The 26,744-nt window shown below is 42.2% G+C and overlaps 1 protein-coding gene across 7 annotated transcripts in view; it reads left to right on the top strand.

The window, feature by feature from the left end:
- GRB10 (growth factor receptor bound protein 10) overlaps positions 1–26,744 on the top strand; it is a 642,351-nt gene that overhangs the window by 262,412 nt on the left and 353,195 nt on the right. The gene's annotated exons all lie outside the window — the stretch shown is intronic.

The raw sequence follows: 26,744 nt of genomic DNA, 5'->3' as shown, positions 1-26,744 counted from the left end.
CGCATTTACCATTTGCGGTTCGCTAATACTAACATAGACAGGGGTAGGGCCCTGTCCCCTACGCGGTCCCGAATATTAAAGTACGACAAATCCCCCCCCCCCCCCCCCCCCCCATTGGAACTTGGGATAGCACTACGAGAAGTCCTGAATAGCCTTTCAAAAAGACATGTACCATAAGTTCTAACAGTCCCTACGCCCTTCACATACAGCCTGGCATTATGCACAGTAACTTAACAGAGGTCTTGCCTGCTTAGTAAATACCCTTAAGGGGAGCCCGGAAATCCTTGGGGCGAGATGCCTCTGGCAGTTCCTCCGCATAGGTGTCCAACCGGTCCGTAAAGTACAACAAGTCACGGATCCACTATTTCACTGTGGGAACAGATTTAGCCTCCCTCTGCGCAACCGCTCATTTCGCAAACAATGTGGAGATGGCAACCAGTCTCCTGTTAAAAGGTTTAAGCTTACGAACCCACCCCAACAGACACACAGCATGTGAACATGCCACAGGTTCCATCACAACTTCCGGAAGCACATGCGTGACCCTTGCCCAAAATTCTGCAATTCCTGCGCAGTGCCAGGCTAGGTGTAGGAAATCTGCATCATCCTGTCCACAGCGCGCACCTTCTCTGAACCCAAAAAGTTGCAGCTGAAGCGGGGTATAGTAGAGTTGGTGCAAATATTTGAAATGGATGATTCGGAGATTGCAATTCGCTGTAAGCCGTCCTGTCAGCTCACAACAGAATTTCCATCCAACCAGAGTCATCGAGGTACCCGCTACCACCGCCCATCTGACATAGGAGGGGGACTTTGTTAGCTCAGTCTCAAGGGCAACCTTCAGGGCGAAAAAACGGGTACAGATAAAAGTAGATCCAAGGGGTGGGGGGGGAGCAGTCCAAACAGGTCATCACCGGGAAAGTCCAACGACAGTAAATAGATAAAGGTCGAACTCAAGCCGTGCTGGATTTGTGGCTCATGTGACGGTATACAACGCAACTTTTACACCGCACTACCATTACAACGAAACTGTAACAACGCGAAATCTGTTACAACGCATGCCATTACAACGCAATGCACTAGATGGCGTGCTAACATTAGAAATAGTGTAGTTTTACTATCCAAACACCTTCCCTACTGCAACGTGGACTGGAGTTAGAATAGTAAATTATACATTTCTAATGTCAGCACTCCATCTAGTGTACGTCGTTGTAAAAGCATGCGTTGTAAAGGCTTGCGTTGTAACAGATCTTGCGGTGTAAAAAATGCGTTGTAACGACATGCGGTGTAAAAGCATGCGTTGTAACGTCATACATCCTCATGTGACGCTTGATTGATAAATAGAGCACAAGAAGATTTCGCAATAGAGCATGCAGGTCCTTGGATTGAAGGTCAATGGGTAGACCTCACAACTGTAACTCGAAGAGAGCATCTCCAACTCTCTTAAGGTATCAAAGATAATAAAAATATAAATTGGAATAGGATCCTAAATTTCGCATCTGGAGGGCTACAGTCCCAACTAATAGGCAGTGTGTGTGACCGTTCATGGAGGAATCGTAAGTCTATTGTTATCCCAGTATGCATCCCCATTATATCCCAGTTTTGTCACTTAAGTAAACCATCCGGCACACTCCCAGAAAAACTGTTGTAGCGTTTGCGCATTGGGCCATTAACATTTATTTTACATACTAATGTTTTGATTTAATTAATTTACCACGGACTACCACTTAACTCTGTTGATCCAAGTTAGTTGATTTTTGTTTCTGCATTTTCTGTTTCCCCTTCAAACATGGGATTTATTGACTCGTTTTCTTTGTTTTGTTTCTTTTTATCCCATCTACCTTCCAGTCTTCCCAGTGCACCCCATTTTCTAAGAGTTGTCAGTAGCTCTTCAATCTAATCTTTTACCTGAAGGTTTTAGACTCTCTAGATCCTTGTCACTAAAGTATAATCCATAAGTCTTTTGTAAAGTTTTTGTTTTTTGAATGTCCACCCCATATTTCTGAGCAACTTCAGCCAATTTTTGTATTAGTATTTCTAGCTCTTATGGTAATTTATTTTCATACAAATAACAATTCATCCCGATAACTAACGATTCTTCCATGACTGATAGTTCCCAAAATCATTTCTTCCAACTCCACTTTGCTTTGCTACATCTAGTTCTTTCTCATTAGCATTTTTATCTGCTGAAGTTCCCTGAACTTCCATGCCCTTATCAAATGTTGATGGAGCTATATCCTAAATCCAATCAAGTTTCTGTGGAGTAGGTCCTATCTAATACACCACCTTGTGAATTTCCACCAACTCCCTGCATTCGTGGGGTAACACGTTTCATAACTTGTTCCCATTTGTAAGGTTCTTCCTGCCATGGGTTTGTGATCTTCTACGAGGTGTTTCTATATTTCTTTCATTGGTACCGGATAACGAAGTCTGTTTCACTTGATTGTGTGATACGTAAATTTTGGCCATCCTACACTAACTCCAGATTCATTTCCCTGATGAGAAATATCGCCATTCAATTATTTCGAATTTTAATTTATTTGTTCCCTACTCGATCTTTGTGGAATGTTTGCTCCTCCCAATCCGGTAGGAACTTTCAAAGAATGTACCTGCTGTCCCCCACTACCTGATTGATACAAAGGAACCACAGGCCCTATGGTTACTGGAACTGAAAGCGCATTGGGAGCATTCGGTATTATGGGGTTATTATACCCTGCTCCCCTAGGGGTCTGTTCCTCACTCAGGGAAGGATTGCTAGGATTAAAGCTATTTGGCAGTGAAGGTGCATCTGGTTCAATCATCACAAAAGGATTTGATCCGGTTTGAGTATTCTTCATTAAATGGTGGAGGTAGTCATCAATAATTCATTCAGAAACTCACTGTCTACCTCATTATCACTCATCTGTTAATGTCTGAACTCTGAAGAGGCTTATTCGTTTCTGCAACTAATACAAGATACATTTATGCTCCCACTGAAATGTCTTTTCTCCACATCTTCTGTTGAGCATCCCATTTAGCCTCTACATTACTAGTTAATGTATTCATATATCTTCCCTGATATTTCAGTTTTTCTTTCTGATGAGCAGCATGTTCCCATTCTCCGAGGGCTTCAAATTGCATAGGTTTCCCAGGTGATTTAATATCATTCATCTGTCTGGTTAAGTTTTCAAGAATTCGCACATTGAGTATACCATATTAAGGAAAAGCTAAAGGTCCATCGTTTTCAGTATATTTCATCCAATTTTCTAAACATGTGTCTTCTACAAAGCAGGCGTGCCTTCGATTGGAATTGGTACCCCATCTCTACTAGGTACAGGCACATCTCAATGTATTGTTTTTCTACTCTTTAAAATGTTCCTGATTCTAAATAATTCTTTTTAATGTTATTTACAAATAAGTTCACTCAATTCTCTAGTAAACACTTTCTTGTTGTCCTTCAAGCTACCAATCGCTTTGCAACTCTGACACGATCAACCAATCCCAGCGGGGTTTCAGACCAACCGTCCTATCGCAGCACGACACCCTATGACGTCAGCAAACTCCTAGCAGCCACTATCCCTACTTTACAATTCAACCTGTTTTCAGCTCTGGTCTTGACACAGCTCATTAAAGGTACAATGAACTCTTGTCTTCGCCACTGAAAAATTATAGATCTCCATTCAGTCCGACATGTATGCACACATTCAGAGTGAAATATCGACCAGCGCAACTTCACCTAAAAATCCTTACGATTAATCTCTGTGCACGAAGAGAAAAATCACAATGATTAAACTACACACTCTCTCAAAGTTTCCTCCTCTACGGATACTGCCCATGACTTCTCATGTACAGACCTTTCAAAACTGCAGAAAAACTTACTCTGCGTATGCCAAACTGAGACCACCCATAGGTGTATTTTCCAGGATCTTAGGCCACTTCGGACCTGATAACTTTATTGCTCTACTAATTCTCGCTAGCTACACATTTGAGCAACAATATCGCACAACCCTATTAATACTCACACCACTTGTCGCCTAGATTTTATTTCGGAACTGGCATTCAGTCAAATGTCACTGAACTGGGGTTTGGGTAGATCTATAGTTATCAATTACCAAACACAAATCCTGCCTGATGAAGGAGCGTATTACCACATACAATAATACATTATGGTGCGTAAAAATGTCACAGTAGCCCACAACCACAAACCTTTTAATCTATTCTTTTCATCTGGTCTTTCTCATCATTGAGTTTTTTCAACTTTATTATTTTTTTTTTCTAATTTAATATTTTTAGTGAAATGAATTTGTAAAATCCGTTATAAGGAATGACAAGAAGTTGCACACAATAAACAAACCAATATTTGGAACGAAGTACCTGGATGCCTGATGACAATAACCCCCAGGATCAGACACACCTACTCAAAACAGGCACACCAAAATACCCATAGTTCAATCATTCAAAAAAAAAGTGATATCCTTTAATAAAAACAGCACAATAACATTTTTGGTAGACCAGGAAATAAGAAGTAACTCAATGGTATAGCCTTACTTTAGTTGACTATAAAATAGCCCCAGGCTCCTCCATCCAATGGGCCTCCATTACTATGAGTATTCTGGTCTAACCGAACACAACATACATGCTGACACGCGTTTTGGTATCGACCTCGCTCCGAGGCCAACCTTCTTCAAGGGGGAAAAACGGGCCAGATAAAAGTAGAGGTAATGTCCCTTGGGGAACACAAGCTCAAGGCACTCATTCAAAACTCACTCAAACTCATAAATCCCTCAAACAAAGGCTACATATAAATCAGGGCCCGTTACTTAAAGCTAAAATACCACCAAATTTAAAATGTAACGGCAGAGGCTTTATTAGCATAAAGAAAAATCACATACTAAACATCGTGGTTTACATCTAAAGTGCATGTCCTTGGCTTCATGAAGGTCCATGGGTAGACCTTACAACTATAAATCGGAGACAATCTCCAACTCTCTTATGGTATCAAAGATAATAAAAATATAAATTGGAATAGGATCCTACATCTCGCGTCTAGAGGCCAACAGTCCAACTACCAGTCGGTGCGCGTGTCGCTGATCACGGAGGTATCGTAAGTCTGTTATCCCAGTATGCATCCCCCTTATTCCCAGTCTTGTAAGACAAAACATCAGCACACTCTCAGAAAAACTGTTGCAGCATTTGCACACTGGGCCATAAACCTTTATTTTACATACTAATGAGATTTAATTCATTTAACCTCTGACTGCCACAGTTTAGTCATATTGAGGAACATTTCAGAAAATAAGCGATGATGCTTTTTGTATTTTTATTAGTTGGTTCTCAAGCATCTGTTCTAGCATGTAATGGTTTCTGTTAGAAGTCCTGTTAACAAAACTGTGCTACAAATGTAAAAAGAAGTAATTGAAAGGTAGAGCACAATGGCAACTTTACGAGAAGTTCCCATAGGCTTAGGACTATTCAGTCATTAAGTTCACTTCAGAAAAAGAAACCAGGTTTGAGGCCTACATGAAATACAGCTCATTCATGATGAATTTATGCTGAAATATTAATCTTGCATTGCCTAGCATAAGGTATTAATCTCCCAAATAAATGCATTAATAAACATTTCAACCAAATCGTTAATTAATTCATGTAACTATAGGGTACTCCATTTTTTTTCCTCACTTTTCTGCACACTAGAAGTCATCTTTGCATACATTTTATTAAGACACATGTATTAAAGGTATATTTGAGGAAAGATTCCAGAGGGACAGCTTTAACAAACTCGTGTGGCAACTACTTTTCTTTTGTCAAATACTATTTATTTATGCCACGTGAAACGTTAAGTTTTGTATTTGAAATCTTTGTTATCACATTATTCAAATCATAAACTTAATGTCACGAAAGGTGTTAAATTTCATATCAATTTAGTGGTAAACATACAGCTTAGTCTGGCATTCTGCATGTTTTTACGATGCAGTATCTAAATCAGAACTGTGTTATGTCATTTCTAGAAACATGGAGCTTAACACACGTTTTATCCTCCATCTAAAGTAGTGTCACAAATAGTTTTCTCTGTGAATTGTTGCAAATTAATAATAGGAAAAACTCTGCTCTATCACTGTATATTGCGATTGCCTTTCTGACAGATCAAACAGTGTTGGGAGGAACGCTTCTAATATTGGTCTAATCACTGGCTATTTCTTAGGGTAGCATCCCAACCCAGTGTTCTTTTGCCCACCATACCACTGCAGTTTGGACCCAGCCATATGCAGATTAGCCTTGACCCTGCTCCTCATGGGAACAATCCATCCCAATGTGTCAGGTGAGGTCCTCCCCGAACCAGAACACTGGTAACATAGGGCTGGTTTCGCCCCCATCAGGGCGAAAATCCTCTTGAATTGCTAATGGTTCGGAGATGGCCTGGCTTGGGAGTTGGGCCTATTGGAGTAGGGTCTTAAACTGATTTGCATATAGCTGGGTCTAATCTGAGGTGGGATGGTGGGCAAAAGAAAGGTGGGTTGGAGTGCTACCCCGAGCAATTGCCAGTGGATAGACTAACTGCGAGAATCCTCTATCAACTTCTGTGCGTTTTACCTTGCTGACAGACGTTTTAAGGCATGGGCAAAGTGGGCAATTTCCCAGGGCCCTCGCCTTCCAAGGATTCCCTTGGAAAGGGCTTTCTATCTAGCCCACTTGTCTGTTTCCATATCTCAGCCTCTCCGATCTGCCTACCTCTCTCTCTTTCCCCAGAGGCAAAGGATTTTTGAGGGGCCTGGAATGACTTCTTTTAAATGTTTACCTGTGAACCCCGTTTCCGAAAACTTGTTTGGCATCATGCAGGTTGCAATTAGCAGAAAACTGAAAAGGAGGACCCGGAGTATTTATTGATGGAGGTCCCGAAAGTTTCATAAGACGACTCTGCTTGCGGAAGCCTTATATCTATGCAACCCATCAAAACAGACCGAAATATTTGAGCCCCCCCCCCCCCCCTCTTAAGGTCCTATTTAACCAACAGACTTTCAATTCCACCAGCCTTCCAAAGATGAACGTCTTATGCTTTTCTTTGCATTGTTGCTCCTATTCAACATTCCAATAGGTGTCGCTGCTGTACCGCTGTGTCGTTTGTGTTTAACTGTAGGCATAATGCTCACCACCTAGAGTTCTGTAAATGACTGCTTTATTTGGTGCTGCAAATTCCATATAACCTGGACCTTGCTGTTAGGCATATGCTTGTGAATTTGCTATCTGAGCTGTTTGCTCGGCATACTGATCCTGTGCGTATTTTAAGTTCGTAACCGGTTTACTTTGTAATATTGTTTGTAACGTTATAAAACCATCTTGGAAATTGTTTTTCAGTTCTCCTTTCTAGCAAGTGCACGAGTATTTTATTTAAAACTACGCCTCGATGTATCCGCTTTTATATGGACAGAAATGCGTGTAGAGATTAACGTTTAAATGGAGCACGCAGTCGTGAATATTTTACAATCCAGTGCAATAAATCCCTCCGTCAGTAGGTGGTGCAGCCGCACTGTGATGAGGAAAAGCAAGCGCATACGGTGATCAGATATCAGATGTTTATTCATAAACGTCTCGCTACACAGGGCCTTTTTTTTTTTTTAAATCTTTTTACCGTAGATGGGATAATAAGACTCGGTGATGGTGAGCAATACGTTTTGACCGTGTAGTGTGAAGATGATCGTCGATTCCTTTTGAAAGCGGGTTGTTCCAGTGGAAGGGGCAATGGAATCCCAAGCTCTCTCGGGCACTCTCAGAGAAAGTTTGGTTTCTTCCATCTTGAAGTGTAAAAGGCCTCTTTTCTCACCGAAGCACCGGATATTTTCCGTTCTGGGGCTCGACCGCATTCAGCGCACCGCTGCACACCCCACACAGAGCTTCCTGTGCCTTTTCTGCCTATTACGACGGTTGTCTATTTTGTTCATTTTCAGTTGTAAAATATGAATATGTACTGAGGATTACTGAGCGGTAAAAATACACTTGACACGCTGAGATATCCAACATACTATAGTTTCTATATTTTAGTGTAAAAGAAAAAAAGGTGCAGCCCCATCTCAGATACCCAGAGCTGAGAGTGCTCTGTTCTTGAGGGGGAAAGATGCATTTTTATTAAAGGTACAAAGTCGTTATGCAAAGTATGTTATTGTTATAATTGCCCGTCCCAAGGGCCAGTTAGCCTGCCTACACAGGGTCGAACTGGCCTGTAAGGTAACAGACATGACCATTCCATATTTTCTTTTTGTACACAAGAAAACTTCGAACCACTACGTATGATGCTCAGCACATGTGTTTGGACCTCCGTCCTTCTGTATAGAGGGAAGAGCCCTTGCTTGGCTTCTGTCACACTTGGCAAGCACGGATTCCGCTGATGCCTGCCATGGGTCCTAGCATTCCCTTCCAACAGACTGCATTCCAGTTCTCGATTGGCCCCCTGTTTGGCTTAGTTGGTAAAATCAGACAGTCTGACACTAAGTTGAGCTATAGAAAAGGCCCATATTCTGTAGAATAAATGCAAAGCAAAATTAATTTCAAGGCAATGGCAAATTAGGCAAGTTATTGCTGCTACTCTCTCCCCAGCTGTTTCCTCAGCCATCTTCTCTTGTCCCACCATCATGAAAACATCCTGTGGATTGTTCAATAAAATATTCAATTCTGTGGTGGCTGATGTGCATGATTATTTATATATGATCGACTGTTGCTTCACGGGCCTTTCCTGCTGGTGGTGGCATGGACTAGTGGGTTGGTGGTATTTGTGCGCTTTATGGAGTGGGGTTATATGGAATGCAATGATGTACTTGCAGAGTGGTTGTGCCACTCTTGCATATGCGTTTCAGAGCTATCGGACAAATGGCTGTGGTGACTGTAGAAGTATTGATGCTCCGATATTCCTTATTCGATCAAAACAACCGTATTTGAAGACAGCTGTCATCTCGCCAGCTCCTACAGCTCTGACAGGGTTAATGTGAGAGTGAGCTTGTCAAAGGTGCTTCACATCACTTCCAGTTCCCCTAGCTTAACCTATCAGGGACTCTCTGAAGTTCGACTATGGGGAAGTTGCACCTGTTGGACTTTCCCCACGCGTATCCTCATAGGCAAGAGGGTGAGACCCAATACCATTGTACATTCAGCTGCATTGGGGGGAGGGGGAGAGGCCTTGGTCATATTTGGGGCCTCCCTGCTACACCACACCAGTATTGGGGAGAGGAGATGGCCCAGGCAAGCCAAAGTATAGACAGCCCAGGTAAGCTGGGTGTAGATGTCATTTTATGCCAAAAGTAGAGCTGCCATTATCAAAACACTTTGAAGGTGGTTGGGCTTGTGCAGTTTCTAGAGGAGAAACTGTGGAAGCAGGCCAACTCTTAAAGTACAGCCCAAAACCAGCACAGTTTATTTTTGCTTTTTTCAAAAATGCAAGGTAGTTTTGTAGTTGCTTGTGTGGGAAGGAAGATGTTGCCTTATTTGTAGTAGTACAGGTTTAGGAGTGAGCTATTCTCCACGAAAACCTACCAGAGCAAGGCAGCCACTACATACATATCACTCCGAAATAATTTTGTACGAAAGAGACCCACAGACCTGCTTAGTCTTGTTAAAGGTTCTTTATCAGCGGTTCCAGAATTCGTTAATTAATAATTTCACAGAACAAAGCAGCCAGTATTCTTTTCCTGGTTTCCACTGGTTTGTACCTGCTCCAATATCAGAAGTTTTGTTGGAGAACATGACTCCTTTCCTTTGAATGAATCACACAATGTAAATTTCTAATATGTTCTTTTACCGTCTGAACACAGACATTATTTCACTTTATGAATCTTCATTTGATCTCTGCTCAGTGTCGTATGCTCTCTGCAATTTTGCGAGTGCCTTAGGCATTTTATTGTATCTTCTTTGTGGTTTGTTCCCCGAGTGTAGATTGAGTGTACAATGACAGACTATACAATGCCATTAAAAGATGAAATGCACTTTTTTGGGAAGATGCTGTACCAGTCTTACTATATTGTAATGCACAAGCATTCGTATGATTTCATAAGGTTTAGTTTTGAGTTCTGGTCGGTTTTGAGATATGTGCTTAACTTGCTTTTGGAATTTTTTTTTTTAAAGGAATTTCTGTTTTGCATTCTCAAACAATAAATATCTTCCGCTGAACTCATTAAGGAGTAGCGTCAATTCATTAGGAGTTAGATATTTCTGACATTCCAGTGTGAAGTCGTTTGCTCAGCTAAAAAGGGTTCTTACAGACTTATTTAATAAACTATTTTTTTTTTGTCGGAGGCTGATTCAGTTCTCAGCAAAGTCCTACTAAGAGCTACATTGGTATGAATCGAGCTGCCTCCTGGGCCCATAGCGCATGGGCACGGTTGTCGTGGGGATTGCGCGAGTCGACACCTGACTGATGCATTGTCTGAAGCAGCATGTTGCTTGCAAAATATTCAGATGTTCCGGTGATAGTCTATTGATTGAACCATACTGAGTTAAATTATCACGATCTACTCAATCCTCTTGTCACATGGGCACCTAATTTCTAGTTTTCTGTCCTGATGAAGACAAAAGCCTCGAGTATGACCTGCTTATTGGGTCAAAACTTTTGACTAATTACACAAACTTGGAATGCGTCCCTGGTTCTTACCCTACATTAAAGATTTAATTTACACCAGTGTCTCTTTACCAAAGCACAACGCAGCCAAGTGATACATTATCATGAGCTGACACGGTCATATCATATCACTTTTGTCATAATTCACATGTACTGCACTCTTCTGTATTTGGAGCACTGCCAATATATACTGTTTATGTATATATACATATAAAAGAAGCCATTAATAGTCTCGTTTGGGCTATAAGCTGATGTCTTGGTATGACTTATCAATCAGTCAAACTTTATTCGTTTTTTTGCAATAAAACCATAAGTCACTCGATCAAAACAAACATCAGTAAAAATTCCAGCAAAATACAGGGAATAGAGCAGTATAATCAATATAATCACATGAATACAAGGCTAAAAGGAAAGGCCACCCCAACAAATGTAGTCACAGCTGGACCTCAGCCCAATTGCAGCTCCTAAAAAGCGAAGCGTATACAATACTGAATCACAAGACAGCAATTGTAAAAAAAAAAAAAAAGCTGGTCTAACCTGCTTAAAACAAACTTAAGAATAGGAACAATGAAAGACCTAGGAAGCTCATAAAAGCTACAAAACATGAAAAAGTGCATCGTATCCTGTGGAAACTGTCCGTTGCAGCCACCATGTATGAGACGCTGGCCTCTGTGCACCATGTGGTTGGGCAAAAAGGTAGTGGAAGATCTCAAGCAAGAATCTAGTCAAAAAACGATCATGGTTGCTTTTGACCCATAAGAGATGCGGTTCAGTAGTTGACAGTTTTCAACAAGATGTACCTACGCACATTTGACTTTTTCAACTCTACTTCCACTCTTTCCCAGCTGCACTTTCTAAAAAAACACACTTTCAGCCAGGATAAATGCCTCCTACAGATTGTTTGCGGGTTCTCAAATAAGTCTCCCCTTCCTAGCGTGCCAAGACATGTTATGACGTGTTTTATCCACTTAATGCGGTTCACGTGGTCAAAAGAAAGACAATCCCTTAGAATATCCTTACTAAGGGAGTTTTCTTTACTAATTCATGTCTTCATCCACAGGGCAAGGCGCCAATAGCCAACTGGTCTGAGAGGAAGGCCGTTCCCAATTCTTCTTGCACGATGTACGACGGGATGCTCTGCAGGACAGATAATGTCTCCCAAAAATACTTTCAGCAATTTGCAGTGCACCCTGCCCAGTGTAACCCCATATTTCACTCCCATAAATAACCTTTGAGAGGCATTTGGCTTTGTAAATCTGCAGTAAGGCCCCCATCAGTTTTCCACCAAATCTCGAGGCAAAGTTAAAAACATCAGTGGTCACTCTGGCCAGGTCCCCATTCTTGCGGCTGAGCAAGGGACCTAACCCAGAGCTTCATTAAATACAACTCCTAGATATGAAAATACATTGGTCTTGGGAATTGATGTGGTTCCGATCTTAAAAGTGTAATGCTTAGCTGAACGAGGTCCCACCTGCATCACATACGATTTGCTCTGATTGACCAATAGATCCAGGTCCTCTAGAAAATGTACAAAAGAGTTCCACAAGTGCTGTAGACCCTTGGCTGTCTTAGCCATGAGGACGGCATTGTCTGTGTACAGGAGGACCGGCAAACTACACTTGCGTACCTGGGGGCAATCCGATTTTTATATTTAAAAGGACCTTCTCCAAAGAGTTAATGTAAAAGTTAGAAAGGAACAGTGCCAGAATGCACCCCTGCCGCACCCACTCTCCTAATGGAGAATTTGCAGGACACCTTAAAATATTTCGAATACCGGACTACTGCGTTTGATTCTCTGTGAAGGTCCCTTAAAAACAACACTATGTTCCCGTCTATGCCCACAGAGAGCATCTTCTGCCATAACTTGGATCTGTTTACACGGTCAAAGGCTGAGGAATGATTTATCATTTTGTGAGGATTGAAGAAGCCTCCAACAAGGGAGGGAGTGTGTTGATAAAATAGGTCCTTAAGATCCTTTGTTTATACTGATGACTGCACCACGTTCAGGGGGAAACTGGGTTACTCCATAAGCCGCTGTGGTCCAGCTGAGAAGGGTTGAGATTTGTTCCCCGCACAGTGGTTCCTGAATGCCATCTTTTCAAGGCAGGCAAGTGGGATTCGTGATTTAAACAGTGGTTAAGGAAATCTGTGAAATCCTGTGGAAATTCCCTCTACTGTGTTGTGATATTGAGTGTCAGACATATCAAGAAGGAAGCCATTGGTCATTATAGGGGCCTAAGAGCCCATTGATTAAGACCATGAAATTGAACATTTATTGCTGACCTTTTAGCCTATTTTGCAGAGTATTCTTCATAGTCCTGCACTTTGTTGCCAAGAGCTACTTGCTTGACGGAAGTAGCTGTGCTCTCTAGAATTTTCTAGGGTCCCACTGTTCGGTTTGGTTTCCGGTATGACGTACTCAACTAAAAATCATTTTACACCATCTGGAGAGCAGTAAAGGGAAATGGCATCTGAAATTTGTTATGATAACCGCCTCGCCTTTGGGAACTGATTCTAAAGTAACCGTTCAACACCTGTTCTGGGTATTTCACGAACATTAAAGGAAACTTCAAACCATACCTTTTTGTTTTAGTCCCCGCCTCTAGAATACTCTTTTAGATGCATCGAAAGCCATCAACAAGATGTTTTTATAAGGCCTTCAAAAAGTATCTCCGAGTCCTTTTTTATGTCTGGATGACCTCAAAGCTTTCAAATTGTCCCTTTTCTCACAGTATATGTAGTGTATGTTATGTTAATACATGTTTAAAGCGCACAAATACCCATGGGTGTCTTTACGCTGAATCAGCGTAGAAGCTTAGAAAGAAAGGAAGGAGGACTAGATGTTGAAAAGCCAAATTTTGAGCAGCTTCCTGAAACCCAGCAGGGTGGAAACGGATATGATGTAAATGGGCAAACTATTCCAACGTATGGAGGCTTCTGAGGAAAAACTACCCCTCCCATTTGAGTCTCTTGAATCTGGGGCAGGAAGCCATCATGGAGCTTTTCGATCGTATGTGGCAGATCCAGTGCGCCATCAGCCATTGGATTGAGACTTTAGAAATCTTATCCTTGCTCAGCCAGAGTACTACTGCTCATGCACCTGATGCTATTGGTTTTATGGTGTATTTTGTCCAATCTTAATCTTCCTTTCTCCCACTGATCGCCCTCTCGGATTCTTCACTTTGCTTTTTCTCATGGGTACAATTTTTCCTCCCACTTTGTTCCTCCATCCCCAGTGTGCTCCTCAATTCCTCCATTTTACCCCTCTTGCCCCTGTGTGCTTGCAATCTCCTCTAGTTTCCTGCTGACAGCTGCTATTGGGTGCTGCCTGGGCTGTTTCTTCTTTATTTGTTTCCTAGAAACAACAGCGTATATTAAAGTCGTATTTTCCTTTCAGTACTGTACTCTTTAGTTTCTAATTCAAATCAAGGTTGGATGCCAAGGTCGTCTTCACTTTCACTACTTTCTTTCTGGTTGTAAAAACCAATTCTATAATGACGGCCCTGTCTTCATCTGACCGGTATTTGACAAGGCAACAGAATTCAGACTAATTCAAAGGCAAGGATGCTCTGTAAACATCACTTCTATTTTTTGCTTTGGCTTTAATATTCTTGTATTTGATACAATAGCATAACCTGTGGTCCGCAGACCCTTGTGGGTCGATGTTGCCTGCTCGGAGGGGGAGGGGGAGGGGGGTTACGTGATTGTTCTACCAATCCCAACTTTGAGATTAATAATGTAAGAGGTGTGTGTATATATAAAATAAAGAAGTAAAATTGGAAAGTGTTAAAGCTTTCTATAAATGTGTAGGAGTTTGAAATTGGAGGCGAAACATTAAGTTGTCATCCTTGGCTTCATTCGTTGGGGCAGACAATAGCATATGCTTTTTATAATAATTAAAACGCAACTTTTGAAAACCTCAAACGTTCCCATTACAATTTCGATGTTTCTATATTGGATTGTGAATGAAATACACGTTTTAAATATTGTATGTGTTTGATCAATGATTGTTACTGTATTTGTGTGTATTGTTTTCTGGTCAAATTGTCAATCTCTTAGAGGGACCCCAGCTTCCAATGAGGACTCCTTGGGGAGGAGGTTCCTGCATTTTAGTAATAATTCAGTGGGAGTCCATAGAAGTCAAAAGGTTAAGAACCCCCGCATTAGCATATTCTACCCCCATATGCTTGTTTTGCCGACACTTTGTATTTGTATTGCTTAAGCCTGCCCTGCCCTTTAACAGCCCTATCCCTTTTAGTTACTTTCGGAATTGATAGCACTTATTGGTTGATCTGGATGTATCAAGTTGTTTGTGTCTTGTTCGTGGACCACTGTGGTAGCTAGATTTAAAAATACATTCACTTTCTAACCTACACACGTGTTTATTGCTACTCAAAAGATTGTGTTGTATATCACCACTGATAGGTGCATGATGGACAAGCACATGCCCCACTTCCAAACGTTGTCCTTTAGGCCCAGTAAAAAGCTTGTAGCACAGGATCTGTGGGTCCCAGGTCCTTGTGCAAGCAGCACTTTAAGGGTTTGGTCATTTGCAGATTTGTGGAGGAGATCCGTCAGTTCGCATCGGGAACAATCCCAGTGTAGTCCAGTGTGCAACTGGGGCCATGAGTGCCAAATGGGGCAGTCTGCAGACCCCAAGCAGCGTTAAAGACCTTTGGAAACCCTGGGTAGCCCATGTATAGCTTTGCTGCTACAAGTGCTCCAGCACTTTCATAGTAGAAGTGCGCCTCTTCCAAAACGCGCAGTGCCCGAGAGCCACTTTAGGAGCTGGAGGCTCCGCTGGGGGATCGTGGCCCCCGGGCCCTAGTGGTGGGATTTATTAACCCACATAAAGAACCAGCCCCCTGGGATTAGAGCGTAGGTTTGGCCGGCATCTGCAACCGTTCAAAGGCTTCAGGCATTGCATATTGGGATTCATGGCAGATATTATTGGTGGTACGCCCGTTAAAGGCAGGAGCTCTGTATCCCATATAAACTACACAAATGAATAATGGAAGAGAATTGAGCAATGCACAGACAGCTACGAGTGTTTAACGTAGTTTATAAGGTGAATGCCATACTAAGAGTGGCATTAAGCGAGACATGTATAGTGGTACAGTGAGGATGGTGTGCCCGCTGTAGCTTGAATGGATTCTATAAACAATAGATTTTCAGTCAAAATGAACTACTGCAAGGCAGGTCAAAACATAAGTTGGTGGAGAAGTAGTCTGCTTGTAGCAGTGGTTGTCAGAAGTGCTCGAATATTGAGAATGGTGACTTGCTACCCATGCAGTGGAAATGCTCATTTGAAGTCCTGTGGCGGATGCATAGGAGCGCTGGGAGGCTCTTGTACACTGCAGACTTCCAGTGCAGTGCACTTAGCAACCAACGCCTGTAATTGCATCTTTGCAATGTAAGCAGCAGTGTACGGGGGAACGTCTTTATTCTTAGATGTAGTACAGGAATGTCAGAGCTGAGCAATGAGCCTTTTTTTAAGAGAAAAAGTCAACTGGGGACATAAAGTACACTGTGCACATGTGGAAGAATTGCTGGTTGAGAAACTGCAAAACGTTTAGACAAGTTTTGGCAAAGCCAATTGTGTTGCGTCTCGTGCAGTGCTGCCATGGATGCATTCTTCATTCCAGGTAAGAATGTGATGTCTGCATCTTGGCAGTTGCTGCGGCGAGCTGGGGAGGAGTAGGACCTTTCCTTCCTTTGGGTGGTGCTGTTGCCTAATAAATACACTTAAATGCACCGCTTCGTGTGCCTCACACTTGCAAATAGGTTTCGCCTATGCAAAATCTATTGGCTCTGTCAATGTGATTTTTTTTGTGTGCAACACAACAGCATGAGTTGCTGGGCAACATGGCTTAAAGAAAAAAAAGGCACTATGACTCGGTCAGTACTGCCCACGTCATAGCGCTTTAAAAAAAAAAAAAAGTTTTTACTTTAAAATGCCTAATAGCACAACCCACACAGAACCCTCCTTGCTTATAGAAGTGCACGAGTCGAAGGGTGGGTGGGAGTGGTGGGGGTGTACAAGGGAAGAAGAAAGGGATGGGGGCGGGTATGGTGCATGGGAGAGGAAACATTCATGGTGTGAGTAATGGGAAGCAGGAAACGAAGGGAAAAGCAGAGGGGGGTGAGAGAGAGAGGGGGGGGGGAATCTGTGGACAGGGGCATTTAGGTAATACGTAACAGAACCTACCCTTTACAATCATGTATGTTTTTAAAAAAAAAACAATTTAAAAATTGCTCAATAATAAAAGCTATGATTGAAAACGATAACCTGCACAACTAAATGCATAACTTTGTTTGCATTGCCCCCAGACACAATGACCAGTGCCATCTCTGCTAGGCCTCGAACACAACTGCATGAAGATGCAGCTGGCGATTCATCGGAGGCCGGTGAGATGAGAGGACGCGACAAGAAACACTGCCAAAGCCAAGCCCTGATCTCCTGCTAAGTGGGCTAGGGCGCAGGATGGATGACACGAAGAATATGTCCCACTTTGCATATTAGCATATCGCATACTGTGCTTCAATATGGCGCCGTGGAGACCTCCATCAACGATGGGCTTACACAATGTCCAACCCAGAACGAACCTGCGGCAATTATTGAATTTCTTCCGGCTGCTTACAGACTTTAAAGGCATGCATCTAAACGTTTCGTGCCGTACTGCCTTTGATCTTAAAAGTTACATTGTGCAATAGTGTCAGCATTTCGCGTCACTTAAGCAAAAACCAAAATGGCGTATCTATTCATTATGAGGTAGTACACGCTTTAGTTGAAAGCAGAGCAGGTCGTAAATGTGTCTAAGTAAATAATGGTCCAATACACGGAGTCCATGTTTTGTTTTATAATTACAGTGATGCAAAAGCAGCGTTCTCAAACACATAAAAAGCTTTTCGAACTTACCAAGGCGATCCTGTTCCTAGCTACTATTTACTCATGGGCGCCAGATGGTCTCCAGGTTTAATTAGTGCTTAGGAGCTTTGGGGCCTGGTGCAAGCAATGGCGTGGGGGAGGTTGCTCTGGCTGTAAGGAACTACGTACATCCAATCTTATGGCGTGCTCAAACCTTAATAATATAAAAAAAATACATCAAGAAGGACACTGGCTGCTGTCCAAAAACTGTCCTTGGTCCAAGCTCCTGGTAACAGCCAAATGCCAGAAAGAAAAAAGAGGAAGTGAAACCAGATGACATGACCCTGATGCTGCTGACCAATGAGAAGCAAGAAAACTGAAGTGACCACCAGCCAACCAATAGTAATTAGTGGGCTCGAAGCACCTTTTTCAGGTTTTTTTTTTCTTTTTTCAATTACAAGAGATTTCGCCAACACACAGTCCAAGCATTGTGCAAGCAAAACCTAAAAAACGAATTCTGTTGCCACTATTAACCAGGTTCAGTAGCAAACATCCAGTACATGTGACTGATTTGGAGGCCTTAGGCAAGATGGTGTCTCTGGCAGTCGTGTAACTTTTTGATGCTGCACCTAAAGGTGAGTCAGTATTTTAAGAAAAGTAGGCAAAGCTTCAGCTGTCCTTTTTTGAAATAGGACTACACCATGATTTTATCATGACCCAGAATTGCAAGTTTGATCACCTGCGAGTGTCTTGCAACCTGTTTTTCCCTATTCAGAGAACTGTTATTCCATTTCTTAGAAGCTGTGGTCTGTTCTAAATAAATGCATCACTATAAAGCCAGGAAGGAAGCTGTAGGGTGAGGGCCAAATTACTACTAGTGAACCAGATGGCTGGCTGCGCACACACAGCTAGATTTGTCTGAGATAGTCTGAGGAAGGCCACTGAGGTGTGATGAACAGGGTGTGCAAAATGATTCAAGCTTTTGGGAAGCATATAAATGTGAGTGAGATGAATATGCTGTTGGTGGAACTCAGCCGGAAGTGATGTAGTGACAAAGATATCTTGGCTTCTCAAGGTGGCGGCAATAAATGTTAAGCATTTGCGTGTGAAATTTAGTACTGAATTTGTCAACACTTTCTAACTACTGTGCATTCTCCCTTGTGAGAATTATGTCAATAGTAATGTAAGTGGAAGGAACTGGGAAGGGACAGACTGAGGACTTCCCCTTTACAGTTGATATTGGTGGAACAGTTTGCTATGCCTGAAAATCAAATCCCAATGAAAGAAGACTAGTTTGCTTTCACATACACAGATGCTCTCCTGGTTTATTTGAATAACCTGAACAATTTCATCCCCAAGCTATTAGAAAAAGTAGAGAATTTTTGGTTTGTTGAAGGATTGAAAATATGGACTGAATTCAGTAGAGGTTTCAACTGAGACCTATGAGGGGCGTTGATTCATGCCAGCATTCTGGAAACCTAGAGCTCTTGATATGTCACAAGGATGACTTGATTAAGCACATTTGAAAGAATATTGATGGGCGAATTCATGGTGTAAGTAAATTGGTGGGAATCCTCCTGTCTTTTTGCATCAGAATGACCTTGTCCAAGATACTGATACTCACCAAAGGCCTAGGGAGCAGTGTTTCGAATATGTGGACACTATAGGATCACAAAAGTCTCTTAAGGCAGCTCATAGAAGAAAAGCATTGCCTATGTGATGCTTGATAAGTTATAGAAATGGATTGGATGGCCTACCCGGTTTATTGCAGGGGATTGTTTGGTGGGTTGCTAGGCTCTGGTAGAGCAGTTTCCGATTTGGATGTTTCAAAATGGAAGGTTGAGTTGTATCGCTATGTGCTGAGGCACAAGAATAGTTTGGGATACCCAATGGTCACTTATTGCAGCAACACATGCCAGCCACAGCTGCCCAGGACTTCTGCCTCGGGTTTCCTGAGACACAGGGCCAATTAAAACTCTGTAGACCTTGCTGGATTTTGGCATCTATGGTTTGGTGTTAATGTTCATGTTACTGGGTATTTATAGAGCGCACGTCTACTCCCAAGAGTGTGCAGTGCTTAGGGAGGGAGGCAAACATCCTCACTATATGAAGCACTTTGGGGGGTGCATGGAGGGTCAGTTTAACTGACCACCATTGAAGGCTAGTGTTGGATTTGATACCAAAGGGGATAATGGGTGGAGCGTTTGAGCAAATCAAACACTCACCCCCAGTCAACTCACCTGGGTTTAATCCATCATTCTTTAGCTCACTCCACCACCCCAGTTCAGACATGGCCATATGCACATCAGTCTGACCCTGTGCCTTATGTGAACAGTCCAGCCCGAACTGCCAAGCCATGTCTTCCCTGGACCGGAAACAAGCATCCTGGGACCGGTTTCGGGTTCATAACCCTCATCAGCCAGGAATGGCATGGTGAGCTAAAAAACGATGGATTTGGGCCCAGATCTCTGTACTGGGGTGAATTTATGACATTGTTCTACATTCTGTCCATCAATAGTTCTTTTTGCAATAGTGTTGGATTTTTGCATTTGTCACCCAGAGTGGGACGGGTATGCTCAGACGCGAGTCCCGTGCTCTCCATGCCACTGGAATCAAGCTATCCTGGCTGAATATGGGTGAAACCCTGAAACCGGTCGTAGGATTCTTGTTTCCAGTCCAGGGAGGACCTTGCCTTGCAGTTCGGGCTGGACTGTTCCCATTGGGCACAGGGTCCAGACTGATTTGCATATGGCTGGGTCCAAATTGGAATGGCATGATGAGCAAAAAAATGATGGATTTGGGCCCAGATATCTGTACTGGGGTGAATGTATGACATTGTTCTGCATTCTGTCCATCAATAGTTCTTTTTGTAATAGTGTTGGATTTGGACCTCCATGCAAGGTCATCTGCTAACATTTTTCCTCAATGTTCCTGTTTTCTGAAACTGATTTTATTGGCCTTTGGAACTCTGCACACTTTACCACTGTTAATGTGCCTTTGCTCTCTTTTAAATATTGTAAAATCGGCTTACACACAAGTGGCACATTTAAAGTACTTGTAAGGCCCAAGGAAAGTTGTACTCTGGGCCTGTAAATTAAATGCTACTAGTGGCCTTGCAGCATTTATTGTGCCACCCACTTAAGTAGCCCTTGAAAACATACCCCAGGCATGTCATTACAGCCTGTGTGTGCAGTGTAAACTGCAGTGTTGACCTACCAAAATAAATCTTTTGCAAGCCCTAAACATTTCTTAATACATGTAAGCCAACCCTAGGGTAGGCCCTAAACCGCCCATAGGGTAGAGTGCATTGTATTTAAAAATTTGGACATGCACATTTTTAGTTTTACATGTCCTGGTAGTGAAAACGTTTAAATTTTTGTTTTTACTGCAAGGCCTACCTCTCTCCTAGGATAACATTGGGTTACCTTATTGTATTCAATAAGTGATAACTTTTTTTGTGGGAGCAGGTAGAAATATCTGGTTTTGTCTGAGGAATTGTGATTTAAAAGTCTCTTTAATGGTAAAGTCTAATTTTAAATCCCAATTCTGAAGATTCCACATTTAGAAAGTTTACTTTTTTATTGTCCTAAACATTTGGTACCTGCAGCCTGTTTCTGGGTCACTTGAATAGGTGTAGTTTGTAGTGAAGTTTTGTTTACTCCTCCCAACCAGCATCACAATAGGTCTGGATGTTTGCAGGATGGACCATAGAGGCTTAATAGGAGGGGGGGTGTGAAGGAGGGGATCAGGGGAGCTGTCGCCTACCTCACCTGCACTTCAAAGACACTGGTCCAACTTGCACGTAAAGGACTTCACACTAGTCTATTGTGACCCGTTAGACTGGTAACAGGTCAATTTGAAGCTTTTTGAGTTCCCCCTACACTGTACATTCCAGACTGACTCAAATGGACTGCTGACTGACCACCTGTTCTGATTTATAGGGATGCAACAAGCTCCAGAGACCCTTTTGCAACTTCCCAGCTGACTTGCTGCTACTGGACCTGCCTGAGCCCTATTGGCCTCTGCTGGAGTGAATTCCTGATCCCCAAGAGGTGCCTGCTAGCTCCTCAACCCTTGATGTGACATCCGTTGAGCTCCTCAACCCTTGGTGCGGCATCAGTTGAGCTCCTCTTTGAAGAAAGGAAAAAATGGAAACGTTTTGGGCTCTTGGCGACCGTGAATCGACCATTTTGCTCCAAGATTTTGCTGACCGCCAGCACGAAGCTCTGAATCGGACTCTTCGCTCTACAGCGACGACCAGCAATGTGAATTCTACACTTTGTGCTACAGCATCGACAGCCTGTAGTGACTGATGCGAATCTCCAGTAACAACTGTCCTCGAAGCCCAACCGGATCTTTGTGCAACAGCAAAGACAGTCTGCAACACGTGGCCTGCACTTCGCGCTACAGCAAGGACCATCTGCGAAGCCCTCCTTGCAGTCTCCTCCACCACAAACCAAACCCTTCAAACTGGACTTTAGAAGACCACTATCAGCAGGACTAATATGGTTCCTGTATCCAGCCAGCGCTCAATGGCGGTCAGTCTGAATTTGAGACATTCACCCAGTCTCAAGACCAGATAACCAGGAGTGGAACTTTGTGCTGTTAGACACTAAACTAACACATGCTTACCCAAAATATTTAAATTTGCATAGCTTTGATTCTTCCAATTGGATTTATTTTGTTTGTCAAATTTAAATTTTACTCAATTTTTCTAAATGGGTTTTGGATTTTTCTTGTTATGTTTTCACTTTATTACTGTTTGTGTGCTGCATAAATACTTTACAAATTGACTCAAAGTTAAGCCTGATTTCTTTTGTGCCAAGTTTCCTTAAGGTTAAGCACAGGTTAATTTTGTGGCTTTTTGTGCATTACCCTGACAAGACTTGTGGCTATTTGCTTGAAGGGCTCACACACCCCCTCAACCAAGAATGGAATTTTCTCACAGCTAGGGAAATCTATAATGCAGGTTACTTAGAGATTCTTTCAAACAAAGACTAGGCTTTGGCTTGTTTAAACATTTTTTGATTTAAAGTAATTCAAATCCATTTCCTTAATCGCATAAGCATTACGACTACCCTTTGCTAAGGTGCAACTAGGTTTAATTTATGGATGTTGCGAATGTACCTTTCAAGTGACCGTTTTTTTTTTTGTTGGTTATTTTTTTTGCCCACAGTGCTTGGTTATTTACATGCGTTTAGAAGTTTAACAAAGCATGAAATACTTTGACTCATTCTTTGGGTATTTCGGCATTTAGAATTCAAGGATGTGTTTTTAATTTTTTTTTTTTATCTGATAATCCAAGCTAATAAATACAAAATAAGGCAAATGTATACCCTTTTCCTAAATTTTGGACACACTGCATCAATCAGTGTCTTTTATATTTGAGTGCGTTACTGCGTTGCCTCTAGTTCACTGCCGCTCTACTTTTTTAATCAGGCAGTTTACCTTCTGAATAAATGACTGTTGGGACCAACGGACCTGTTTTTAATTCACCTTCTCCTACATCTACACACACTAGGCCCCTCACCCCCACTGCACCCACCGGCAGGAACAAAAGATCCCTGTTAAAGAGCCCCGGATTGGGAACCCGTCCGGTATTGCAGCGCCGACCTGACAAGGGGCAGGCTCATATGATGAAGCATGACACCTAGCTTTTTAGGTGTGGGAGAGCCCTAGTTCCAAAAAGGGGAATTCCCCCTTTCTCTTTCTGCAGTGTGGGGTTATGCGTGACCTACCCCATCCTACAGTATCTCCTCTCTCCTTTTATCTTGCATTCTAGAGGAACTTCGTACCCTTTTTGTACACAGCCTTGTTGGGGCTTGTACGTTGGACCTCATTAAACTTGCCCCAGCGTCCCCCTCTTTGGAATCATCACTTTTATATTTGAGTGTCACTTTCAGGAATGCCTGGCTGAGAAATTTCCAAATTGGGTGAAAGCTGGGGAGACTAAGTTGGGGTTCTGAAGTAAGCTGATCATTTGGTACACTGAGAGCTTGCCAGCAGTGCTCTTCCCAGCCGTGCTCTTCCCCAGCAGTGAGTGCTCTTCCCATTGGTTGCCTGGAAGCTGTGATCAGAAGAGTTCTGGTTATTGTCATAAGAGTTATTCTGCAACTTTCATTGTAGGCTTTGGCCGCCTGATTGGCTCACCTTAGATAATGACAAACTCTTGTACTCATGGCTCACTGTAGTTATTATTAACAGCAAGACCTGTGGTGTGTTTTCATAAAACCACTTACATTTCTGCTTTATTTTATGCAATATGCACAAAATGCTTAAAGTTGAGCAATTGTACGTCAAATTTCTAAATTGTGAAATACAACTGAACCTAGCACAGGCAATCTTGCAAAAGGTGACCTATAAATCAGTCCTGGAATAGATGAGAGGTTGAAAGTTTGCAGTGGGAAGATCTGTTGATATCTAGATGGAAGTCTTGTAAATTGTGGGATTTCTGAACGTTGGCAGTAAAGCTGGGACTAGTGAATCTCAAGATGACCGGTGTCCAATATATGCTGTGGTGGATGGGATGGGATGAGCTGAACAATCACTTTAGTGGAGCTTCTTCAGACAAAGTGTTTGCTCTCATTTGAAGCTTAGGTTTGAATTGTTTTAGGTATATGTTTAAGATGGCTTCTCTGGCCATGACCTATTAACCTAAAACTTGTTTGTAAGCAAGAAGCATTATTTAAGTAACATTAAATATTGTATCCTATAGTTGCGTGCAACTTCCTGTGACCATGTGGTATACCTTATCGGGGAGCTTGAAGCGTTACTTCCTTGAGACTTGGGCATCTTATTGCATCACTTTATTAAGTACCATCATTGGAACTGCCAAGGCTCTGTTAATCTTTGATTGAATTTTTCCAAAATTCTGTTTGCAATCAATATGATTGCTGCAGGGACTTGAAGAGTCTTGTCTGCAGAACATGTATACATGGCAGTTTCAGCATACATTGAATGTGTGGATCAAGCCCTGGGAATTTGCTACGGTTATAGCATTATTTCTTGGCTAAGCATGAAGACATTTCACTTTCTCTCATTTGTTTTTGATGTAATTCTTTGCTGTTTTTATGCTTTCATACAGCTGTATTATGTTATCACAGCACGTATGTTTCAGATTATTTGGTATAATAAAATGCAGGTTTTATAGTGTAATCTTGATAAGGGTCATGGGGGTTTTCATGGCAGTCAAGTTTTGGGTTTTGATTGTAAGAAGAGATTTTACTCTAACATCCTGAGGCCATTTGACTAATGTACCTCCTAAGTGGATTGCCACAAGCTCTACCTAGGCACTTTGGACTCTTAAGATAGTGAGGCAAAGCAGTCCAAAGCGTACTCAAGTTGGTGGTGTGGACTAGAAGCTCGGAACCCAGTAAAATACAATATCACTCAATAAGACTGCCACGTTCCTTGGTGCTTTACTTTTTAAAAAGTAAAATACTTGACACACAGAACTAAATAGTACACACAGATTACTATTTGGCCTTTTATAGTGGCCTTTTATAGTGGCCTTTTATAGTGGCCTTTTATAGTGGCCTTTTATAGTGGCCTTTTTATAGTGGCCTTTTTATAGTGGCCTTTTTATAGTGGCCTTTTTATAGTGGCCTTTTTATAGTGGCCTTTTTATAGTGGCCTGTTATAGTTATAGTGGCCTGTTATAGTTATAGTGGCCTGTTATAGTTATAGTGGCCTGTTATAGTTATAGTGGCCTTTTATAGTTATAGTGGCCTTTTATAGTTATAGTGGCCTTTTATAGTTATAGTGGCCTTTTATAGTGGCCTTTTATGAGATCTGTGTCCAAATGTCCTTATGGCCATTAAGCACGAACTGTTGGGTTCTTGTCACTTTTGGCCCAGGTCCTTCTCTTTTGTGTGAAGTTAATGAACTTGAATGCAATCTGCAGACCACAAACAAATATGCAGGCACATGGCACTTCAGATGTGGCTCAGTGGTTCGATCTGTGTTTCCCTGGAAGCGGGGTGGAGATACGGGGGGAGGTTGTCCTGCAGCACTGGTAGTGCATTTAAGAGGTTCTGCACTTGAACACAGTGACAATACTCCCATTCAGGCTGTCAACCAGAAAGTGCTTGAGTAGCCCACCTGTAATCTGAAACACTTCACGCCACTAGGTTGGGGGAGAAAGTGCAAGTTTCAGATGTGTGTTGTCTGAGGCCAAAGACCACTGGAATCCACAGTGTTGGGAGTTAAGTGTGGTCCTGAAACCTGTACAGTAGGATGCCTGTGCCGCCCAGATTTAATATCGGAAGCACAATATATTTGTTATCACTGCTCAACATTTGATCACCACTGGCATGGGAAACCTATGCTAAAGGCTGTTGGTTTCAAGAATTGATTGCCAACTGCTTTTTCCCCACATTGTGCCGACAGCTTTGGGTACATAGTGCTAAGATGGTTGAGCAGAGTGTTCAACTGCTAATACATCTGCAGCATGGCATTAGATTTTTATTCTGCTTTACTCTGCAAAGCCTCACCTAGCTACTTCTGCAGTCTACCATGAGATGAGACTGGGGTGATCCCAAGGTCTTGTGGAGTCAAGATGAGGCACTTTGGCAGGGTCAGGTCACTGTAGGTGGTGATATTTTTTTTCTTGGCAGTGTAGACAGCAGTTAGTATTTTCTCCTGCACAGTAGCGGAGCAAACTCTTCCTCTGGGGATGATGCAGACCTCATAATGCTCCAAAAGACCTTCATGTAAGTGAGCCGATAACTCCTCTCAGAGAGACTCTTCCCCTATTTATCTTATTTATATTCTTCTATAGTTGCTTTTAAATCTAGGACAACAGATGCATATATTATTCAAGGTGGTTAAGGTGTAGTTAGCAACCTCTCTTCCCAGAATATAGGGCACCAAATGGGCTTGGTCGCTAGCCTGGTAGGAACCTCACGAGTTAGACCCTGGATATGGATCGCACTAAATTTTCAGCTGTATTGATGTACAGTTATCAATTATTACTATTGAAATTTTATCTTACTGACTGGTAATTGGCTTAATTTGTTTTCTTAATTTTAGCTTTTGTTATGGTGCTTTAAGATTGTAGGGATTTTATTGCAATGAGTCTTGATCATGTAAGGAGTGTTTTTGTCTGCTTTATCATTGATTGCCTGACTAGGTTGGTCTCTATTTTGCACAGGTCAGTCCTTAACCTGGTTGTCCATAGAATATCTTGTCTGCCCAATTTCCTGATCTCGCTATAGACTTAAACAGGTTTCCTGTTGCCTATTTTCCACCCAGCATAGACTGTTTATTGTACATTGGTATTTTAGCTATGTGTTGAGCACAATA

The sequence above is a fragment of the Triturus cristatus genome, chromosome 5_2 (genome assembly GCF_964204655.1).
Source record: "Triturus cristatus chromosome 5_2, aTriCri1.1, whole genome shotgun sequence".
Classification (NCBI taxonomy): Eukaryota; Metazoa; Chordata; class Amphibia; order Caudata; family Salamandridae; genus Triturus; species Triturus cristatus.
The sequence above is the reverse complement of the archived record's forward strand: the minus strand, read 5'-3'. Positions and strand labels throughout refer to the sequence as shown.